This window comes from Ammospiza caudacuta, chromosome 5 (genome assembly GCF_027887145.1).
Source record: "Ammospiza caudacuta isolate bAmmCau1 chromosome 5, bAmmCau1.pri, whole genome shotgun sequence".
In the NCBI taxonomy this organism is placed as follows: domain Eukaryota; kingdom Metazoa; phylum Chordata; class Aves; order Passeriformes; family Passerellidae; genus Ammospiza; species Ammospiza caudacuta.
Genome location: NC_080597.1, coordinates 9,158,341 through 9,178,362, shown reverse-complemented (window position 1 = coordinate 9,178,362; position 20,022 = coordinate 9,158,341). Strand labels below are relative to the sequence as shown.

Genomic DNA, 20,022 nt, shown 5'->3' with positions numbered 1-20,022 from the left:
AACCTGAAAGCAAGGCCAGCTCTGGCACTGCCTAAAGCCACACACAGTCAAGCTCAGAATATCTGCAAGGTCTGAGACTTTGGTGTAAGATGCAGCAGCAGCCAAGCACTGGAGAAAACACCCTGAGAATTTCCTTTTCCTATTCACATTTCAGGTCTACCCATTGATCCATTTATTCTGAAGAGTTTCCAGAAGGTTTCAATGCTTAGAGATGAGAACAGCGAAGGAGGAAAAGGGAAAAGGGAAAGGGGAAAAGGGAAAGGGGAAAGGGGAAAGGGGAAAGGAAAAGGAAAAGGAAAAGGAAAAGGAAAAGGAAAAGGAAAAGGAAAAGGAAAAGGAAAAGGAAAAGGAAAAGGAAAAGGAAAAGGAAAAGGAAAAGGAAAAGGAAAAGGAAAAGGAAAAGGAAAAGGAAAAGGAAAAAGGAAAAGGAAAAAACTTTTTTTAACCACTTAGTCCTGTTGTCAGGAGACCCCCTGAAGTGAAAGATCCAGATCCTGCAAAAAGCTTGTAAGATTCCATATGCTATGACGCAATGTTCCACACCTAGCATCACCAATAATTTTGAAATAACTCTACTTTCACATGCCAATGCTGCAACAAAACAGTTACAGAAAAAGCTGTAGCATTTGTATCAGCTTCATGTAGCAAGACCATTTTACACAATTTGTAAGACTTCCATAACTGCCTTTCCCAATGTTAAAAGCCTTTTTAGGAGGAAAAAGAACCACATTGTATAAATAAACATCTCAGCTTCATACAGCCTTTATGAAAGAAACTTGAATAATCGTTAGAAATAATATTCTCATCTTCAAGATGCTGAATTTGTATGAGAAAAAAAACCTCAGAAACTCCACAAAAATTGCTATTAAGACAATCTACAAAATCGATTCCACAAAAATTTGTGGTTTAGAATTTGAGGGCACTATTCTTCAGCATATAGCTTTTGGCTTTTTTAAACAGTGAGCAAAGCACGAAAAAACAATGAAGTCCATTTCACTTCTATAGTTCAAACTCAACCACACAAAAAGAAATTAAGAGTTCTACTTTTACCCATAAGAGAAAAATGAGCTCTGAGAGCTCCTACAGAGAGGGCAAGTACTGGTTTTTAAATTCACTTATGACATAGGAGGAGGGAAACAAAACAACCCACAGCACCACAGCCTTGTGTGGAAAACATATTCAAGAACTGTCAATTTCTCAACCATATCCTAGAAGAAACTAACAGAGAAAATTGGGAAACCCATGTTCCATGAAATTTCCCCCAACTTAGACAATCATCTACTTAAAAAATACCAGCTTCTTCTCTCTAGATATTCAAAGATGGTTTCAAGTAATACATTACCTACTCCAGCAGAATTATTAAAATACGGTATTATTGAGCATATTTCAATACCTGCAGAACCTATCTTTCCCAAGACTTAATTCTAACAATTTCAGGAACTCAAGGATTAGTGCTTCAGTCTTCACCTTCTTAAATCTTCAGTCTTCTCTATAATTGGTTTCTTGTGACCAGAACATGGAAAGGCTAGTTTTTGCTTTATAAATCACACAGTTAACCATTTTTCACATTTCTCTATTGGCCTTCTCTAAGCTTACCCTATCACAAATATCCTTTTACTTCAAAAGCCACATTTTTACAAAATGCACATAAACTTCTGCGAGAACTCTGGCAAAGTGGATACAATTCAAACATACTGTGCTTTGGAGGAAATCCCTTTTCTTTCACCAAGCCTTCTCCCGACCCACCTCCAAAAAAAATCTCAGAAAGCAGCTTGAATTAAACTGGAATTAAACATTTGTGTTAAGTACAGCCAGGCAATATGTATAATTAATCAACATCAAGTCCAGAACAATAATCTCTGAAACCTAATTCAGACTGATGATAATCAGAAGGTCTGGAATTTAGTTCGTATTCTACAACAACAAAACACCAACAACAACAAAAAAAAAAAAAAAAAAAAGAGAAAGGTGAGAAAAGCCTGACTTGTCACGTCCTAATTAGGACACAAAGATCAGACACCATGAGTCCCACAAATGCTTGAGAAAAAGTGACCATGGTAGACTAAAAACTGTCTTAGTTAAAGTATTCTAATTTTACTGGAACCCATAAATTGAACACAGACCTCTAAAAGACAGAGCAAGGCTGTTCTCAGAGCTGCACTGGGATTAGAACAAAACCCTTGGGACAGAACTTGGAATAGTGAAAATTGTGACCAGATATTGGAAAGGGCTGCCCACAAACATGTTGGACCTGAGAATAATCACAAGGAATTACCCTGAAGAAGTACCCTGCCACAGAGAATCATTCCTGAGGATAATCACAAAGAATTTGACTGGACATGGCCCTCACCCACCTGTTCTAACCAGATCTGCTTTACACAGTGGTTTGGATTAGAAAACTTCCAAATGGTCCAAAAACTTCCAAAAATTCCAAACTTTCAATCCTTCCATGGATGGTCTATGTTGCAATGTATTCACTTTAATCCACAACAGTACCATTAAAAAAAAAAAAGTGAATTCACTTTTGACATTGTTCTTCAGCTGAGCCGTACTTGTAACTACCAACATCTGTCCAAGACCATTTATGACTGGGTTTGCTGATGACAGAAGAACCAACCTCAAGAAAGGAGCATGAAAGGGAAAGAGTAGCCCTAGAATCTTCAGTGCTGTATGAGGAATAAAAGGAGTGAAAGCCTAATGAAATAGGGAGCCCACAGGGAAGATGGAGACAGACTATTGACAAGGACTTGGAGTGACAGGACAAAGGAGAATGGCTTCACACTGACAGAGAGCAGGTTTAGATGGGATATCAGGAAGAAATTGTTCCCTGTGAGGGTGCTGAGGCCCTGGCACAGGGTGCCCAGAGCAGCTGTGGCTGCCCCAGCCCTGGCAGTGCCCAAGGCCAGGCTGGACAGGGCTTGGAGCAACCTGGGATAGTGGAACTTGTCCCTGCCCATGGCAGGGGTTGGAAATGAATGAGCTTTGACATCACTTCCAACCCATGATCTTATGTTTCTAAGAAATATTTTCATCATGAGTTCAAAGAAAACATATCTTACAGAAATGTTTCATGAAAAAGGCTGAGGTGAACTTTTGGCATTAAGGAAAAAATATCCCCACAAGAAAGCAAAACTGCACGGGGATGCTTCTTCTTTGGAAGCAATAAATTACTTTGTAAATTAATTAACTTATTCAAAACCTTTCCTAGGAATCATTAAATGGTACAATTCGATCATGAACATGGCAAGACAATTACAAATAACAACTCTTTTTCCCAAAAAGAAAAGTCTAGCGCTTCCTAATGAACCAGTGGCTCTTTGAGCCAGGTTCAGTAGTCTCAGCCTTTACCTTCCTCTCAGCCTCTGAACAGACACAGTGCTTTGCAATTCAGGGCTTCCCTCTCAAGAGAAGAGCTGATACCAGTTCCAGAATTTCATACAACCAGTCACTCCAACTATATGCTTGATTTTTCTACTGTGATTTAGGAACACAATCTTTTTACTCAGAAGCAAATAGAGGATACAGAAATACCTCCTGTTAAGAGTTTGGGAATGCCCGAACAAACTGTGGTCTTTCTTCTACAGTTCATGTCTGATAAACTAAAGAAATGGAGGGTTTAAAAGCAAAAAGAAAGGGTCACATGTTTCAAATGCATTCCCACTTAAAATATTATTGAGCTTCAAGAACTCAGACTGAACCTGAAATTCTCCTGCTTCTCCATGTTAATAAGCAGCATTAGCAAATGCAATGAATATTTTTACCTGCAAATCACAGTAATGTGCTTTAACAGAACTTAAAAAGAGGTGTCTGCACAATAGAGAAGCTTTCCAAGAGTAAAAGGCACCAAGTTCTGCCTCAAGGGAACTTTGTCACAGAACAGGTATGTGAAAATAGAAGGTTTGACACAATCTTAGTAACAGTAAAGAGCATCACCGCAACACAATTTAATGTAACAACATGTCAAACAAAAATCTAGGTCTTTGAATGCATGCTCGTATGGATGTGTGGTAACTTGCACTAATAAATGTCATTAATGTTATGAAAAGAGTGCTCAAGACCTTTCACATTAAAAAGGAATATATGCTTCACAGGAAAATAAAAAGTAGAAAAAAACAACTAAACGAAACCAAACCCAGGGTAATACCAGGTTTTGGCACAATGCAGTACCTAGGAAAATCTGGTGCTGAGTGAATCACTTATTCTAAAAACCAACACTCCTTCACAAGAAGAAGAATCTTTGAAGTAAAAAAAGAAAAAAAAAAAAAAAACCAAGAAAAAAAACCTTTAAAAATTCTGTAGATCATCTTGTCATGCACTTAAAAATGAGGCTTTTTTCTCTTATTAAAAGTAAAAAACAAAACCAAAAGAACCCAAAGAACCAAAAACCTCCACAAAATCAGCATCACATCGTAAGATAGGATTATACTAAAGAAATACATTATTTAAGATACGATTGTACTAAATAAAAATACACAGCATTATTTTATCATTCCTCTATGTCTCCCAATGAACTGGAAGACTCACTTTTCCAATTAATAAAACAACTCTCCTCAGCTTCCTCCAAATCCTGAAAGCACAGCACCTCTCACAGGGAAAGGTACTCATTTCAGGCAAGAAACAAGACACTAATCTATTTCTCTGACATTATGACATTATGTCTCAGATTTTCAAGTCTTTCTGATTTTATAGGAGTCAGTTGCTGGTCTTGAAAAAGAAAACCTTAAATAACACTAATAATATCCATTTTGCCCCAATCACCAATTAGAAATTCCGATTTTATGGAAGTTTAATGCAAAAATTAAATACAACACAACTGATCATTAAAAAAACCCCTTTTAATCCTTTGTTTGCAAGCTCTAGCTATACTGTTAGAAGCAGATCAAGGCCAGATATTACCCTCCCACACAGAAAGAAGAATGTATCATCACTGCACCTTTTGCTCCCTTTATTAATGCTTAAAAAGAAGACTTGATGACTTTCTGTTCACATATTAAGCAGAATAACTTGATTTTCCCTGCTCTCCAAAGAGATGGTCCAGCTCATGAAGAAGCAACTTGCGATGTGACTTAAAATTCCTTTTCATATGACTCTTATGAAGCAAACTGGAGAGGTTTCACATTGTCCAACTCCCAACTCATAAACAAGTAAAATCAAAATGCTAATGTACTTTCCAACAGAAAACACTGCTGCCAGAATGTCTGTGCACATTATCTTTCCTTTTTTCATCTTCGTTTTTGGTCTGCTCCTAAGCGTGCAACGCAACACTTTCCATCACATGACCTTTGACCAAATGGATATTATCATAATTGTATGTTCTCTGTTGCAATCAAAAAATATAAAATATTTATTCCTCACAGAAAGGGCTGATTGCCAACAATGCCTTTGTAATATGCTGAGGGAGCTGCAAGCAGAGATTCCAGATTAGACCAGAGCAAAAACAGGATTTGAGTTCAACACCTACATGCTTTTCTTTTAATCAGATCACAACACTTTAAAGTAATTTATCACTTCAGGTTGATTCTTTATGCCTACTATGCATTTCTAGAATACAGCTCTTCTCTAAGGCCCAAAGCTTTTGACAAAGGTTTGTCAGAACTACCAGGCCCCTCTCAGAAAGAGGGAGATGCTTCCTAAAGGGTTCCATACTCAGCAAGTTACTGAGATATTTCCTGAGAGATTCCATACTCAGCAAGGACATTCAAGGACCAATTAAGTGAGGAGGGCACATACCAAGAATATCACACGTCAGTTAACAATGTAGCAAAAATTATTTCTCATTCAAGAAGAGTTAAACTCCCCTCCCAGCCCCAAACAAACAGACAAAACCAAAATGCTTCACATCTTCCCGGTTTAAAAGAAACCAATTGTTCCTCCTCCCAGCTAATTTATTTTAAACCACAATTTTGTAAGTCCTCTAAGACTTTTGCTGAACTGGAAGCAAATGCATGCCTAACAGATATTCATCCTAAAGTGTAAAACTTCCAGGCATGTAGAATACAGGTAGGTACAAGAACAAACGAGTTACAAGTTGTAGTGGACAGTTATTTATACAAGCACACAGTGAAATTAGAAATAATATACTTGAGACTCTATGGAATTATTTAAGGTAACAAGGGCCTTATGTATTCATGGCTTTTGACACCAGCACTGTTTAAAGAGGACTACTGAAATTTATTCAAATTAATATGGCTTCTGGCAATGCTGCGAAAACCAACAGAACCTTTGGGTTCCAAAGTGCAAACTACACGCTACACGTAGAGTGATATCTTTTAACTATGTTAATTACTGGGCAATTACACAGTCTTCAGTCAGCAAAATTCCCAATGAAAACAAGTTCTGCTTGACTAAAGTCAGCAAGAAAAAACTTGAATATCACAACAATAACCATTAGTGCCCTACACTTGCACTCAATAGTAATTAAAAAAAAAAACCCAACTCATTTAGCAATTTAAAGTTTCAGGCGATAACTATAATCTTCTGTAGAGGCTTTGACAAAGAAATGTATGTGAATGGCCAATCTCAAGCTAATCCAGCCATCTTCTAAAATATAAGATTGTAAAAAAAAAATCAACTGAAAAGCTCACAAGTATCCTCCTTCACTCATAATTCATAGGTTATTCCTGTCATCAAATGACTAGTTGCACACTGCACAACTTACACAGAAAATTATTACTGTAAAGCATTTCACTAAATAGCAACAAAGAGAAAACCCTTTTAAATGCCAAAATAATTTTAAGAAATTCAAACCCAGCGCATTTCTTGAGAGCAGCTGCTCAGGAGGGAGCCTGGCTGGCTGGCACCAGAATTCTGACCAGGAGCCTGCCTGTTCTAGTCTGCCTAAGACCAGCACTAAACTCAGCTCCGAGACTGCTGGTCTCCTCTCAGCTTTCCCTCACTTTTTATTTGGTGTGTGGGTTTATAATTCAAACCTTCTGGAGGAACCTGGACTGGATTAATAAGCAAAAACTAATCATTAGCCCCTGCTGTACCAAAGACAATGTCAGTGTTCCATCCTTTGTTAGCTTTACCAACTTCACATGTTCTGCAGTCATGCGGAGTTAAAACAGGTTAAATACAAATAATTTTTAAATGCAATAATTTTTCCATAGGATTCAATGTTGACATAAAATTTAACATAAAAAAATCTTTTTTAAAAAAACCCCATTAAAACCCTCATTTATTAACTAGAGACTCTAATCAGATTATGGTGTATTTTACACCATGAGGAAATTGGAAAGACAACCATTTAAAATCAAAATGCATTCTGTTTTTGCAACAACTTTGTTAACTTTTTTCCTTTTTTTCAATAAAAAAATATTCAAGAATGTTAGAAGGAGAATTATTTCATTTCTGGGTGTGTTTTACATATATTACATCTAGATCATAACTTGTAAAAAGTCATTTACATTTTTGTAACTATTTTTGAGTACTCTTGCAACTCAGTATCCACCTGCTTTACCAAAAATATGTCTTTAATACAATTCACATCACAATAACTCAATAAACTAACCTCTTCCATCTTTCCTTAACACACCCTGTAATACATTAAGACAATTTAGCAAGCCAGTATCTTGCAAAAACATTTTGAAATCTTTTACTGATAAGTTCATTTTTAACAGTATTACCTTGGTCCTCTATAAATGAATTACAAAGGTGGTAACTTCTAAAGGTATGCTCTGAAAATACTAGGGATTTACACTACATCATTTCAACTTGCTATAATAAAAAATGAAAAATAAACAAATACAAAACAAAACCCAAAGAAACTAACTTTGCTCAACTGTGAAAATACCACTGAGGCAATACAGGTGTGTGTGCCTAGATATAGATATAGATGATATAGATATAGATATATAAAGACAATGAACACACTGATTTTCAGATAGTTAAACAAAAGGATCTATGTATAGCAAAGTCTTCAGGGCACACAGTCAATTTAAATGAAAAAGTTTCCAAATATAAGTATAATTTGACTCAGTTTTTGAAATTTTCAAGCATGTTAGTTCTTGTCTCTTCTCCACTTAAAGATTCTTAAATCAATATTGTTCTTTCAACCCCAACAAGAGGGCAAGTCAGGAGTTTTTATAAACATTAAAGGCAGTTCATAAGTGTATTTGTAAGGATAATTTAACCAAATCCCAGGTAATTCAATATTGATGGAAGTTAAATTGCTGTATCACACACTTTCTGAGCACTCTTTAATTAGAAAAAGTATTTATGAAAGTCCTAAAGCAGAACCTATTTTTTAGCTCCCAATAATAAATTTCATCTGGTCTCAGAGCATCAGTATCTCATTTTATCATTCATCACACCGTGATTAACCCTAAATTTCTGTAAGCATATTTTTTAAGTGGATTAAACAAAAGTGGTTTTGAAGTTCTCAGTTTCTGAGACCCCTTCCAGAGTCAGTTTACAATGCTACTGTCCATCAGTGCTAAACAACTGAGAATCATTCCAGAGCAAGTTTAGAATGCTACTGTCCATCAGTACTAAACAAATGTGCAGGAACTTTTCCAGAGGAAAAGAAAAAAAAAAAGAAAAAAGGGGAAAGGGGGCAGAAATTTTGGGTAAAAATCAGAGGAAAGGTGACCAGGGCAGATATTTCAGTGGGAGTGTGTTACAGCCCACCCAACCAGTATGGAGATAGATGAAATATTCTCTAAAGGACTTGAAGTCTCACAATTGCTGGCCCTTTTAGTTGGTGTCTGCCAGAAATCCAACCCAGCAGAGGGACTGCAAGAAGGGCATGAGGTTCCGCAGGGAGGAATTCAGGGGGGCCCAAGCCTAACTAAAACTTAGTTAGGCTCAAGCCTAACTAAAACTTAACCTGGCTACCACCATAAAAGACAATACAAAAATGATTTTATAAATACAACAACAAGAAAAGGAGGGCTAAATCTCCATCCTCACTGGATGCAGTGGAAAATAATAGTGAGGAAGAATGAGGAAAAGGCTGAGGTACTTAGTGCTGTCTTGGCCTCAGTCTTTGTAGCAAGACCAGGTGTCCCCAGGGTAGCCAGCCCTGAGAGGGAGCAGAATGAACCCCACATTCCAGAAGATGATGCTGCTGTGCCTCTCACACACACACAGATCCACAGGGCTGGCTGGGATCCACCTGAGGGTGCTGGGCAAGCTGCTGAGAGAGCCACAGAGCCATTTCCAACCATGCACCAGCAGTCCTGGCTATTTAGCAGTTGTTGGCTGGACATTAGAAAGCATTCCTCCCACCTACCAACAGAGAGGAAAGGAGGATCTGACCTGATCTCCTGCGACAAGGTGACCCACATTTTGGATCAGGGAAAGGCTTTGGATTTTTTTATGTGGACTTTAGTAGAATTTATCTTTTTCCAATGTCTTCACCTGGAGAAACTGGCTGCTCCTGGCTTGAACTTGTGCACTCTTTGCTGGGTAAAATAAATGGCTGAGTAAAATAAATGGCTGGGTGAACAGGTCCAGAGAGTTGTGAACAGAGTGGCTGAGGAAGCTGGGAATGTTTGGTCTGGAGAAAAGGATTCTTGGGGGGGATGTTCTAGCTCTCCACAACTCAGGAGAATTCAGCCAGATGGGGGTCAGGCTCTGCTCCCAGGGAACAAGGGACAGGAAAAGGGGAAAGAGCGTCAAGCTTCACCAGGAGATGTTTAGATGGAATATTGGGGAAAAATCTTCCACAAAAGGGTGGTCAAGCACTGGAAAAGGCTGCCCAGGGCAGTGGTGGAGCCACCAACCCTGGAGGCATTTAAAAGATGTGGATGTGGCACCTGGGGACAGGGGTTAGGGGTGAACTTGGCAGTGTGAGGTTAATGGTTGGACCCAACTATCTTGAAGGTCTTTTCCAACCTTAACAATTCCATGATTTCAAACTAAATACAACTTTTCTTCAGTCTGTAGTGGATCAGGCCAAGATACTGATTTTTCACTGTGGCAGTTTGTGAACTAAAAGCAAGCTGACTGTGGTATGTGCATCGTGTGGAAACCTCTTCAGAAACTCACACTATTTCAGAAGCTGCACCCCATGGAAAGTCCTTTTAAAAGCTTAACTGGCAAATGCATGCTAAAATATTTTGGTTTCCATCTAAATCTACACTAAATTCCAATCCTCAGAGACAGGATTTCCACTTTATTTCTCTCTATACACACACACTAAGCTCAAGAACTGTAACACAGTAATGTGTTGTTAAAATTTTGAAAAAAGTAATCCTAGCACAAAGAACTTTACTGTAGGTCTCTCTTCCTCAGAAATTTTTTAAAAATCCGAAACATTACTGTGTTCTGCAATAAACAGAAGATACTTATATGAAAACATAGGTATTTATTAGAAATGGACACTAAAACCAATTCAAAGCAATTCCATCTTTCTGTAAACCCACCTCAAGATAAAAAAATTCTAGCAGTGGGTTCTGGCTAAGTATTTAGGAATAAAGAACTACAAGACCAAGTTTTTGCAACAATGCACAGAATATTGGATAGCTCTTACCTGCATTCACTTTATTCAGAAACCTTAAGGAGACACAGAATAAACACTAAGGAAACACAGAATGAATTCATAACATTTAGTACCTCTATTTACAATCTAACAGAAGTTTAGATAACAAAATAATTTCTAAACCTTTGGAAGTTTTGTATTGCTAATATTTAAATTTGATGTGGAATCATTTCACTTGAATATAAACACCTGGGAAGGAGACAACAAAATTACTTATGAGCTTCTAACTTTAAGGCTTATAACGTTGTTACAAAGAATCCTTTCATAATATTGTATATTGAGATCAAATTGCTTATGAATTGATGTAATGGATTGTTAGTTTCTGCTTCCCAGACAAAGGGGGTTTGTACAGCTGGGCTTTTAAATGTTAAACTACTTCCAGCACTAGGTTAGCTCCTGTTTTGCTGCAGGAGATTATATTTTCTTTTTGAGAGCATGGTTATTAACTGATGAAGCATCTCTAAACCTGTTCACCTTCTTCCAGATTTCTTCTGGCTCCAGTTGATGTGCCCAAAAGCACATGTGTACCAGCAAGGATGTCTACAGCAGTGATTTTCTTGAAATGTCCACAGCTTAGGGCAAGCATCTGTCATCCCTTTCAGCTCGTATTTATTCAATATCCTCTCCCACAGCTGCATCCCCTCCCCAGAGTGCTCACAGAACAGAATAGCTCCAGCTACAACAGACCTACAACAACCATCTGGTCCATCAGCCTGAGCCCTCACCAAAAGTCAGAGCACATTAGGAAGGGCATTGTCCAAGTGCCTCTGGGACATGGACGTGCCTGGGGCACCGACCTGGGAGCCTCTGCCCTGCCTGGCCAGAGGGACCCCTCAGCCTCCCTCTCTCCAAACTGGACAGACCCAAAGTTTGTCTGGCTGCTCCTCACAGGACATGCCTTCTATCATATCTGTACTGAAGTATGGAATTTCCACTCCATTTTCATACACACTCGCCGTCACTTGAAAGAGATGATTGTTATTTGTGAATTTTTCATCTTCTACTCAGATCAAAAGATGCAGTGGATTGCCATTTGTGAATTTTTCATCTTCTACTCAGATCAAGAGATGCAGTGCTTTGGTGTGGCTGTGCTGAGAGCTCGCATGAATGTCATGGTTATAACCACAGTGTAATTCTCCAGCATGTACAGAAACAAAACCCAATCAGCCAGCATGCTCAAACACTGATAGCAATGTCCCTGAGAACTTATTTTCTGTAAATAACACAGCACATTAAGTCCCTTTTTAAAGTCCTTTGTTGAAGGAAAAGCAACAGCTCTAGTAACAGACCCTAGGCTACAGCTTGAGGTTACTAGTTTGCACACTGGAATAATTTGAGTTTGGATGTTTTGCCCTTCAAAATGTGCTTGTACACCCTTAATACTTCATTTCCAAAGATACCAAGTTTTAAATGCTGTCAGCCCTTATGCCAGATTCCAACTATACTAGTGCAAGCAATCTACCCTCCAGCAGAGATTGCTTTGATTGATCTGCTACAGCCAGAGGAAAGATGAAGATAAGCAAAAGTCTCCATTTGGAACCACCTCTGCTACCAGAGAGGTAAAAATTTAAATTACATTTAATTTAATCAAAACTAAATATTTTAATTACTTTTCCTCAAAGGAAACAAACAGCTCCAACCATTACTGTTGCACAGGCATCTAAAACCAATTTATGTACACGCACAAAAATTTGCCATCTTTTCCAGGACTGCACTAAAATGAGAGGAATATTCCTGGAGTCTATGGAAGAATGGGTCTAGATGGGTCTTTGGAAGAATGGGTCTGAACCTGACCTATGTTTCACTGCAAGTGAAGACTTGCCTGACTATTTCATATTTGAGTATTATGATGCCATATGTTATCAGATAAAGAGGTTCAAATTTGGTCCTTTCATCAAGGAAAATGCTGAATACATGAAAACTCTACATTCTAAAACTTACCACAGTTGTTCATGGAAGCCCTAAAAATCAAGATTTAGCCCTATATCATTTTCACTGAGTGGAAGGTTTTTAAAGACCTCAGAGTTCAACAAACTGCCTGAGATTTTACGTCTTTTTATTCCTTGTACTAAACTAGCACTATAATTTAGACATGCTTGATTTTCTTAAAACTAAAACTTAAGAATTTTTGCAAATATAACACAAGACATATTTTTAAGCTAAATCCAAATTCTTCTCTGAAAGACATTCAAATGAATGAACTTTTATCATTCCAATGACAAATACAAAAACCTGCTTTTCTCTTATTGGCATTATGTAGGTATGAGAACTATTTCTCTTTCTGAGGATCTAAAATAACTTTATATATGCCCATTCCTCTAGCTGTGATTCAAAGGATGAGAACATTTACTAGGCAGTGTCTGTAACAAGGTGATCACAGGAAATTTCAGCCTCATGAGTGCCAACAAACTTAAGGCAGACACAGATGCCACATAAATCTGATGGGAAACTGCAGAAAAACTCAATAAAAATTTCATCCCTGAAAACCACTTGAGGAACATCCATTGCCACTTGTATGTGTAAGTAAAAAAAACTTAATTCACTTTTTCCTAATTCAGAAAGTCCTCTGTGATTACTTAGAAAGAAATTTATGGGTGCATAATTCTGTTTCTCCACCCACTCCCTAGAATGGAATTTACAATTTTAATGGTTTAATTGAAAGAGTGGACAGAACCCCCAGAATTCATTTCAGTCACACCTAAAATAAATCTGCCAACTGAACAATGAAAAGGAAAAAAGCCTGCTATGTCAGACAAGCAAAATTCTTCACACTGGTCAATCCCAACTCTTCAGGATAAAGTAATATAAATCCTACTGCATACCAAGAAAGTTTAGATAATATAATTCTACATTAAGAAAATTACAAAGCACTTGATTTTTATGTGTAAAAATAATACTACTTCTGAAGACTCAGGTCTAGAGAGCAGATACCTTTGCTTAAAGGATGCAAAGTAATGAGAGAAGATTAGGTTTGCAAGAGGCCTTATCAGAAAAGATAAATCCAACCTTCAAATTTAAGGTATTTATTTCTACTAACACTAGCAGGGGTTATTTCCACATAATTCTCAAGTCTTTAGAAGTATGAGGTAGAAAAACGAAAAACAAGTCCTGTACTTTGAACTTCTGATGTATTCTTGCATTGATAAATATCAAAGTAACGAAGTAATGAAGCATAACAGATGTCAAAATACAGTGCCTGAAAGTCACCTTGAAACACTTTTCAGATGATCTACCACTTACACTGCGCTTAAAAGTAGATTTAGTCCACATGACTTAAAATTTAGAGTCTGTAGCCTGAGACTTGGAGTGTACTGAGGGGAAAGCCCTACACAAAAAGCAAGCAAGCAAGCAAGGAAACAAACAAACAAACAAAACCCAGCTGTAAAAGTTCTGAGTATCAAAACTGGTTTAACAAGATTTTTTCTGTGTCATTACTATAACCAAATTCGTTTTCCTTGAGCAGAAAGAACTTCCCTGTAAGGGCACTTGAGCATGAAGCACTGGCCAGATATGGACAGCAGCAGATTCTACCACACATGAGGACATGGGGCCCTGCACACACAAACCACACCTCAAGTACCTGAACATGGGCAGGAAGGCACTGTGAACTGTACATTTAAGAACTCACAGAAGGTGTATTTCCATCATACCACAGACCTTTTCCCATTTGGTGTTGCAAGCTTTCCTGGAAGCTGGGTTTCCAGCCAAGCCCTCAGAGAGACACCACGCTTAGGTATCTGTCTCAGTAGCTTCGTAAAGATTTGAGGAGTTATTGCCCTTAAGATTGCAATCCAACTGTTCCTCTGGAGCAGAAATATGCTTCATAGCATAACTGCATCTTGGCATCTCTCAATCTGTGTGGTTGCCATTAGCCTGACACCAGAGAAACAGCTAACAGTACCCAGACAGCAGATACTCCTCACCAAGCTCTGGCAGTAGCTGCGTCACTTGGAAAGAAATGCGAAGGAGCTGCCCCAACAGCCCATGGCTGTTTTCAAAGATGTGCAGAAAACAGTCAAGGAGCTCCTAATCAACTGCAAAAGGACTAAAACTGCACTGGGAGTTCTAGTGAGGCATGGTCTGATCACTGTACCTCCAAATCCTCACGGAGGTTTCTGTGTGAATACAATAGAAGCAAATGTGTCATCTGGTATGCTCAGTTTTCAACCACTCCAGGTAGAATCAAACTGGTAGGAAGCTTTAATTATAACAATGGTCAGAGAGAGATCTGGATGAAAACAAATCCAAAGGCAACAGACCCCATTTTAATGCCAATTGTCTCAATCTGGTGTGCACATGACCCACCCACCCCCTCAGCTGAGCTAAAACACCATCTCAGCTTCAGTGTCTCAGACCAACAGCAAAAACTGTTACTGGTGGATCAATTCACAGACACACTGAGGCACAGAGCACAGAAACTTATCTCCTGTATTTAATTGTCTTCAAAATACACTTAAGAATCTCTTTAAGAAGCTGTTAAAAAAGGCTCTGGGATTATCTACCATTCATTGAGCTTCCAAGCATCACCTGTTTGAACAGTACTGTGGTTTTTTTCTTTCAGATCCTACCAGCATGAGGGTCACTACTGCACTCAACAGACACTGTCTGCCCTGCAGTCTGTGTTTGAGGATGGTCAGCAGTCTGCTTCCAGAACTAGCGAGTGAGAAACTGATAGCCCATGAAGGAAAAACAAGGAAGTAATTACAACACTTGCATCAATATTTACTCTAGACAGTCAAGCCATGGATGTGGAGGCACTCAGATCATGGTCATTTATTCAAAAAATACACATGGAAGAATAAAATCTAAAGAACAGAAAGGCAAACAGCCAGGGAGTGCTGAGAACAAAAACTATCAAGCAGCTCTACTGGAACAGGTGTTCAAGAACTGTGACAAACACTACTCTTAATTCCACCAAAATGCTGCAGTAACGTGGCAAAAGATGCATTCACAGTGTGCAATTGACTGGCAAAAAGAATTGCCAGGAGAGAAAAGAAAAACTGTTTATGAAATAAACTAGAATCTACTGACAAGAACCAAAGCTTCAGGCAGGGCTCAGCATGACAATGTCCCAGAGCAGAAGGGTAGGCTCGGGCATTGAGGAATCAAGAGGACACAGATCAGAAGCCGCAAAACTCCTAAAATATTTAAAGACCGGATTTACAGAAAGTGGTTTAGATGCCTGAAGATTCTGAGAGATTTTCAGGAGTACTTCAACACCTAACTCCATTTACAGTAGCAGACACTAGGCGCCCACGCACCTCTGAAAAATCATGCAGGATATTTCACAACTGAAAGATTCTGGACAATGCTTGAAAATTTGGCCATGTACAGTTTGGCTTTGGAAGCAGATGAACAAAGAACTCATAGCCAGGATTTCCAAACCTCTGGGCTAGAGAACTACTCCAAGGGTTCTCCCCTTGACAGGGACACCAATTTTCTGGTGCAAGAGAGGGAAAACACAGGGAAGGAAGGCAGGCCCCTGCTGCTCCTCTGAACTAATTCTAAAATCCCTTTGGTAGTGATCCTTATGCCCTGTGAAAAATGCATGTATTTTATAATTGGCTTTTCGCAAATATTAAAATGAATATTATATGTGTTGTGTTAGAAAGTAATGCTGTATTAATTCTCTTAAGTAGTGTGTTAAATATAGTTTCAGGTTATAAAAAATGTTAAAATAGAAACTATGCTATGTAGGATACTTTTTTAAAAGGACTCGCAGCGAGATATCAGGCAGAGGACACCGAAATCTTTTAGAGAAAAAGAATGTATTGCCCTCTTATCAGAAGAAAGAAACTTCTTCCCGCCTTGAAGGCGCTGTCAGGATTCTGATGGAAGTTGTTGATGACCAGACAGAATCCTGTGTTTGAATGGAATTTATGCATCATGTATGAGATGTATGAATATGCAACAGGCTGTTGTTTTTAAGGGTTAATCCTTTGTTAACGGGTGTCGTTTTTCGGGCTTGTGCTGCCCAGAAAAAGGTACCCGGACATCCGTAACTCTTTGTCTCTATTGTCTCATATTGTCCTAATTCAATCTGTCAAAATTATTATTACTCTACTTTATTCCTATTTTTATAACTACTTTATTAAACTTTTACAATTTTAAAAACAAGTGATCGGCGTTTTTCACGTTCCCCATCATTAAGGGCATCACCAGCGCCTCACACGCTGTCAGTGCTACGGCACAGGGAGCCTCCACAGGGCAGGCAGGTGAGGGGGCAGATGAAGGAAAGAGAAGGCAGGTGCAAGTAGGAAAAGGCAGGAAAGGGCAGGAGAAGGCAGGTGGAGACAGGTGAGGGCAAGTGAAGGCAGATGGAAGCAGGTGGAGGCAGGAGGGAACAGATGAAGCTGCAGCAGCTGGAGGCAGGAGAATGGCGGCAGGTGGAGCCGGACCTCGAAGGGCCCATCCCTGCGGCCACACTCCGGCCGGGTTCTGCCGCCCGCTTGGCCAGCGCAGCTCCTGGCTGTGACCCGGGACTGCCAGGGCTCGGACCCGGCTCGGGCCGGGGCTGGCAGGGCTCGGATCCAGCCGGGACCATCCCTGCTCCTGCCCCGGCCCGTCCCCGCTCCCCGCCGGCGCGGCCTCACCCGGATGTGGATCCGGCCGCCCCCCCGCTCCCCGCGGCCGAGGTCACCTTGATGCCTCCGAGCGGAATTGTCTGTCCCCAGGCTGGGCTGTCTCACCTTGTGTAAACGCAACTGATGGCGTCAGATAACTTCTACAATACGGGTTGCTTAATGAAGGAAACAACCTTGTGTTTGTAGCATTGCGTAAGATTGCATCACCGGATAAATATGCATTAGGTAGGCGGAGAGCGTGGATTAGATAGGCGGGTCCACCGTGTGTGTTTTGCTTTACAAAAGATTGCGAGTTGTTACCACCTGAGCGTGGTTTGTGGAAAGTCCCACTGTGCGCCCTTTGGAGAATAAACAGAATTCATTCTGTAAACTCTCTAGGCTGCTGTGTTTGTGTTTAGGGAGCTCTTGAATTAGGGAACAGCCCCCGCAGCGCCGGGCGCTGCTGCTCTGCTCATCTCGGCCGGGCTCGGGGCCGCCCCCGCCGCTCGCTGATCCTGCCGGGCAGGGCTGGAATCACGGCTGGAATCAATCACAGCTGGCTGAAATCACGGCTGGAATCAACCCCGGCATCACCCCCGACCCTCGATGGAACCTCTGCCCCTTGCCCTTTGGTTCCCGGACCGTGTTTGCTCACCCAGCCCGACTGTGGGTTCGGTGAGTGGCAGAGCACCAGCGGTGTCTCTTCAGTGTCACCCCAGAATCCCCTCAGGAATCCTGAGGGTTGGAAGGGTCCTCTGGAGACCATCCAGTCCAACCTCTGTGCCAGGACAGGGTCAGGCAGAGCAGGTGGCACAGAGGTGGGTTTGGAATGTCTCCAGGGTGGGAGTATCCACACCCTCCCTGGGCAGCTGTCCCAGTGCTCTGCTACCCTCAATGGGAAGGAATTCTTCTTCATGTTAAAATGAAACTTCTCATGTTTTAGTTTATGGCCTTTGCTCCTCATGCTGTCAGTGGGTGCCACTGGAAAGAGTTTGGTCCCTGCTCTTGGCACTCCTTTGAGATACTTATCTGCATTAATGAAGTTTCCCTCTCAGTCCTTTCTTCTCCAGAATAAACAGACCCAGCTCCCGCAGTCTCTCCTCACCAGACCTACTCTCACCTTTGTGGCCCTTCTCCTTGTCTTTCCTTTGCTGAGAAGCATGGAAATGAATCAGGAACTGGCAGGACAGTGAGGATCACGCCAGCCCTAGGCTGGACAGGAGGAGATAAGACTTTGTGCCATTCTATGAGAGGACATGGCATAAAGAGGCCAAAGGAAGGGCAGGCAGCTGAGCTGTGAATGACACATTGTGATGAACTGGGAAAACAACTCGTTAATTTCACTACTGAACCTTTTTTGTGAACAGAACTGTGTCAGTATCAAGTAGAAAGTTACTTAATGAACAGTACATTGAAAGTCAGAGAATGAAAAAGATGTAACATTGTGCCACTGGAGCAGCACCTTGCAGCAGTTTCCTGTTCCATACTACATGAAGAAACATAAGATCACAGAATTACAGACTGGTTTGGCTTCCAAATGGGCAGGGACATCTTTCCATTACCCCAGGTTGCTCCAAGCCCTGTCCAGCCTGGCCTTGGATATTTCCAGGGATGGGGCAACCACAGCTGCTCTGGGCACCCTGTGCCAGGACCTCACCAAAACATTATTAAAATGAAGAGATATTACAGTGTAGGTTTTGTGTCCCATTATACCTGATTGCAGTGTTCCTGAAGGTAGCTATAGGACATGATTTTTTGGAGGGGTAAATAGCATACACTTTATCAGTCTTCTTCTAAGATACTCCTTGGGAAAAAAAGCTTGTGCCTGTGTGCTGAGCACTATAAAATTTGACAATTTGATAGAAGTTTCTGAAATCATTCGTACTCAGCAGACAAAACAGCAATTAAGGGCTTGTTTTCAGCATTAGTTAATCTTCTACTGCTGTGTTGCTCCAGCTAAAGACCATTATATCAGACAGACAACAGAATTTCTTCTTGGATATAAAGGGGAAAAATATTTCCCTAAAAACACCTTCTCAATATTCTATATTAATGTTGGTACATTGAATAGGTTTTTGAAAGTTTTAATCAGTAGTTATTTGGTGGGTTTCTGTAATGCTGAAAGTGAATGTTTAGATTCTCAGGACTTCAGGAGGTTCTTTCCAGGGTGGTGTTCAAACCTGCTCTGAGGCGTGCAGTGCCTGCTCCTGTTTTGTCAATAAATTGAAGATTTCACTTACTTTTGCTATCAAATTTTACCATATTATTCTCTTTGTACAGATCAATGTAAATTTGGATTACTGAAGGCAGTAATCCACAAGTATGTTATTTATTATCAATGTGTTCTTGTATTACATCTCTAACGTGTTCCTTTTCTGTTTTAGAATTTGCTATACTGTTTTTTAAAGAAGGGATAAATGTATTCTGGGCAAAAAGCCAAGAAAAAGTAGCTCTTACCAAGCCAATTTAGATAATTACAATTTCACTCTGTCTTTAAAGCACAGCTATGCTTTTTGGGTTGTGAAAATTAATATTTAATACACATAACTACACTTTTCTTCTTATCAAAAGAAAAAATGTCCCCTCAAAATGTCGACTTCTCTAATTAGCTTACTTTCTCCATTTTGAAATTTAATAGAAATTATTATTATTATTATTATTATTATTATTATTATTATTACTATTATTATTATTACTATTATTATTATTCCTGATTTTATTTAATTTTTTATGACCAATAAAAGATTTCTCTTACTTTTTTTTCCATGTCAGATCTTGGTAGATGAGAAAAATGAAAGCACCTTTGTTTTGATTTTCCACTGAAACGGCTGCATTAATTTTGTATCTTCTATCCTTAATTTATATACCAGGAGCACAAGAGGAAGGTGTGCCTAGTATACTAGAACTGTTCCAAGAAAGAATTCAAATATTAAGGGTTTTTTGTGAATGATTATATTTAGCTTGTCCAAAAATCCA

At 39.6% G+C, this 20,022-nt stretch overlaps 1 protein-coding gene across 1 annotated transcript in view; it reads right to left on the bottom strand.

Moving 5' to 3' along the window:
• The window catches only part of CCDC91 (coiled-coil domain containing 91), a 112,185-nt gene extending 94,945 nt beyond the window's left edge, over positions 1-17,240 (bottom strand). The window contains exon 1 of the mRNA XM_058805474.1: positions 17,173-17,240. The gene's annotated coding sequence lies outside the window, so the exon portion shown is untranslated. The remainder of the gene's footprint in view (positions 1-17,172) is intronic.
• Positions 17,241-20,022: the final 2,782 nt, after the last annotated feature.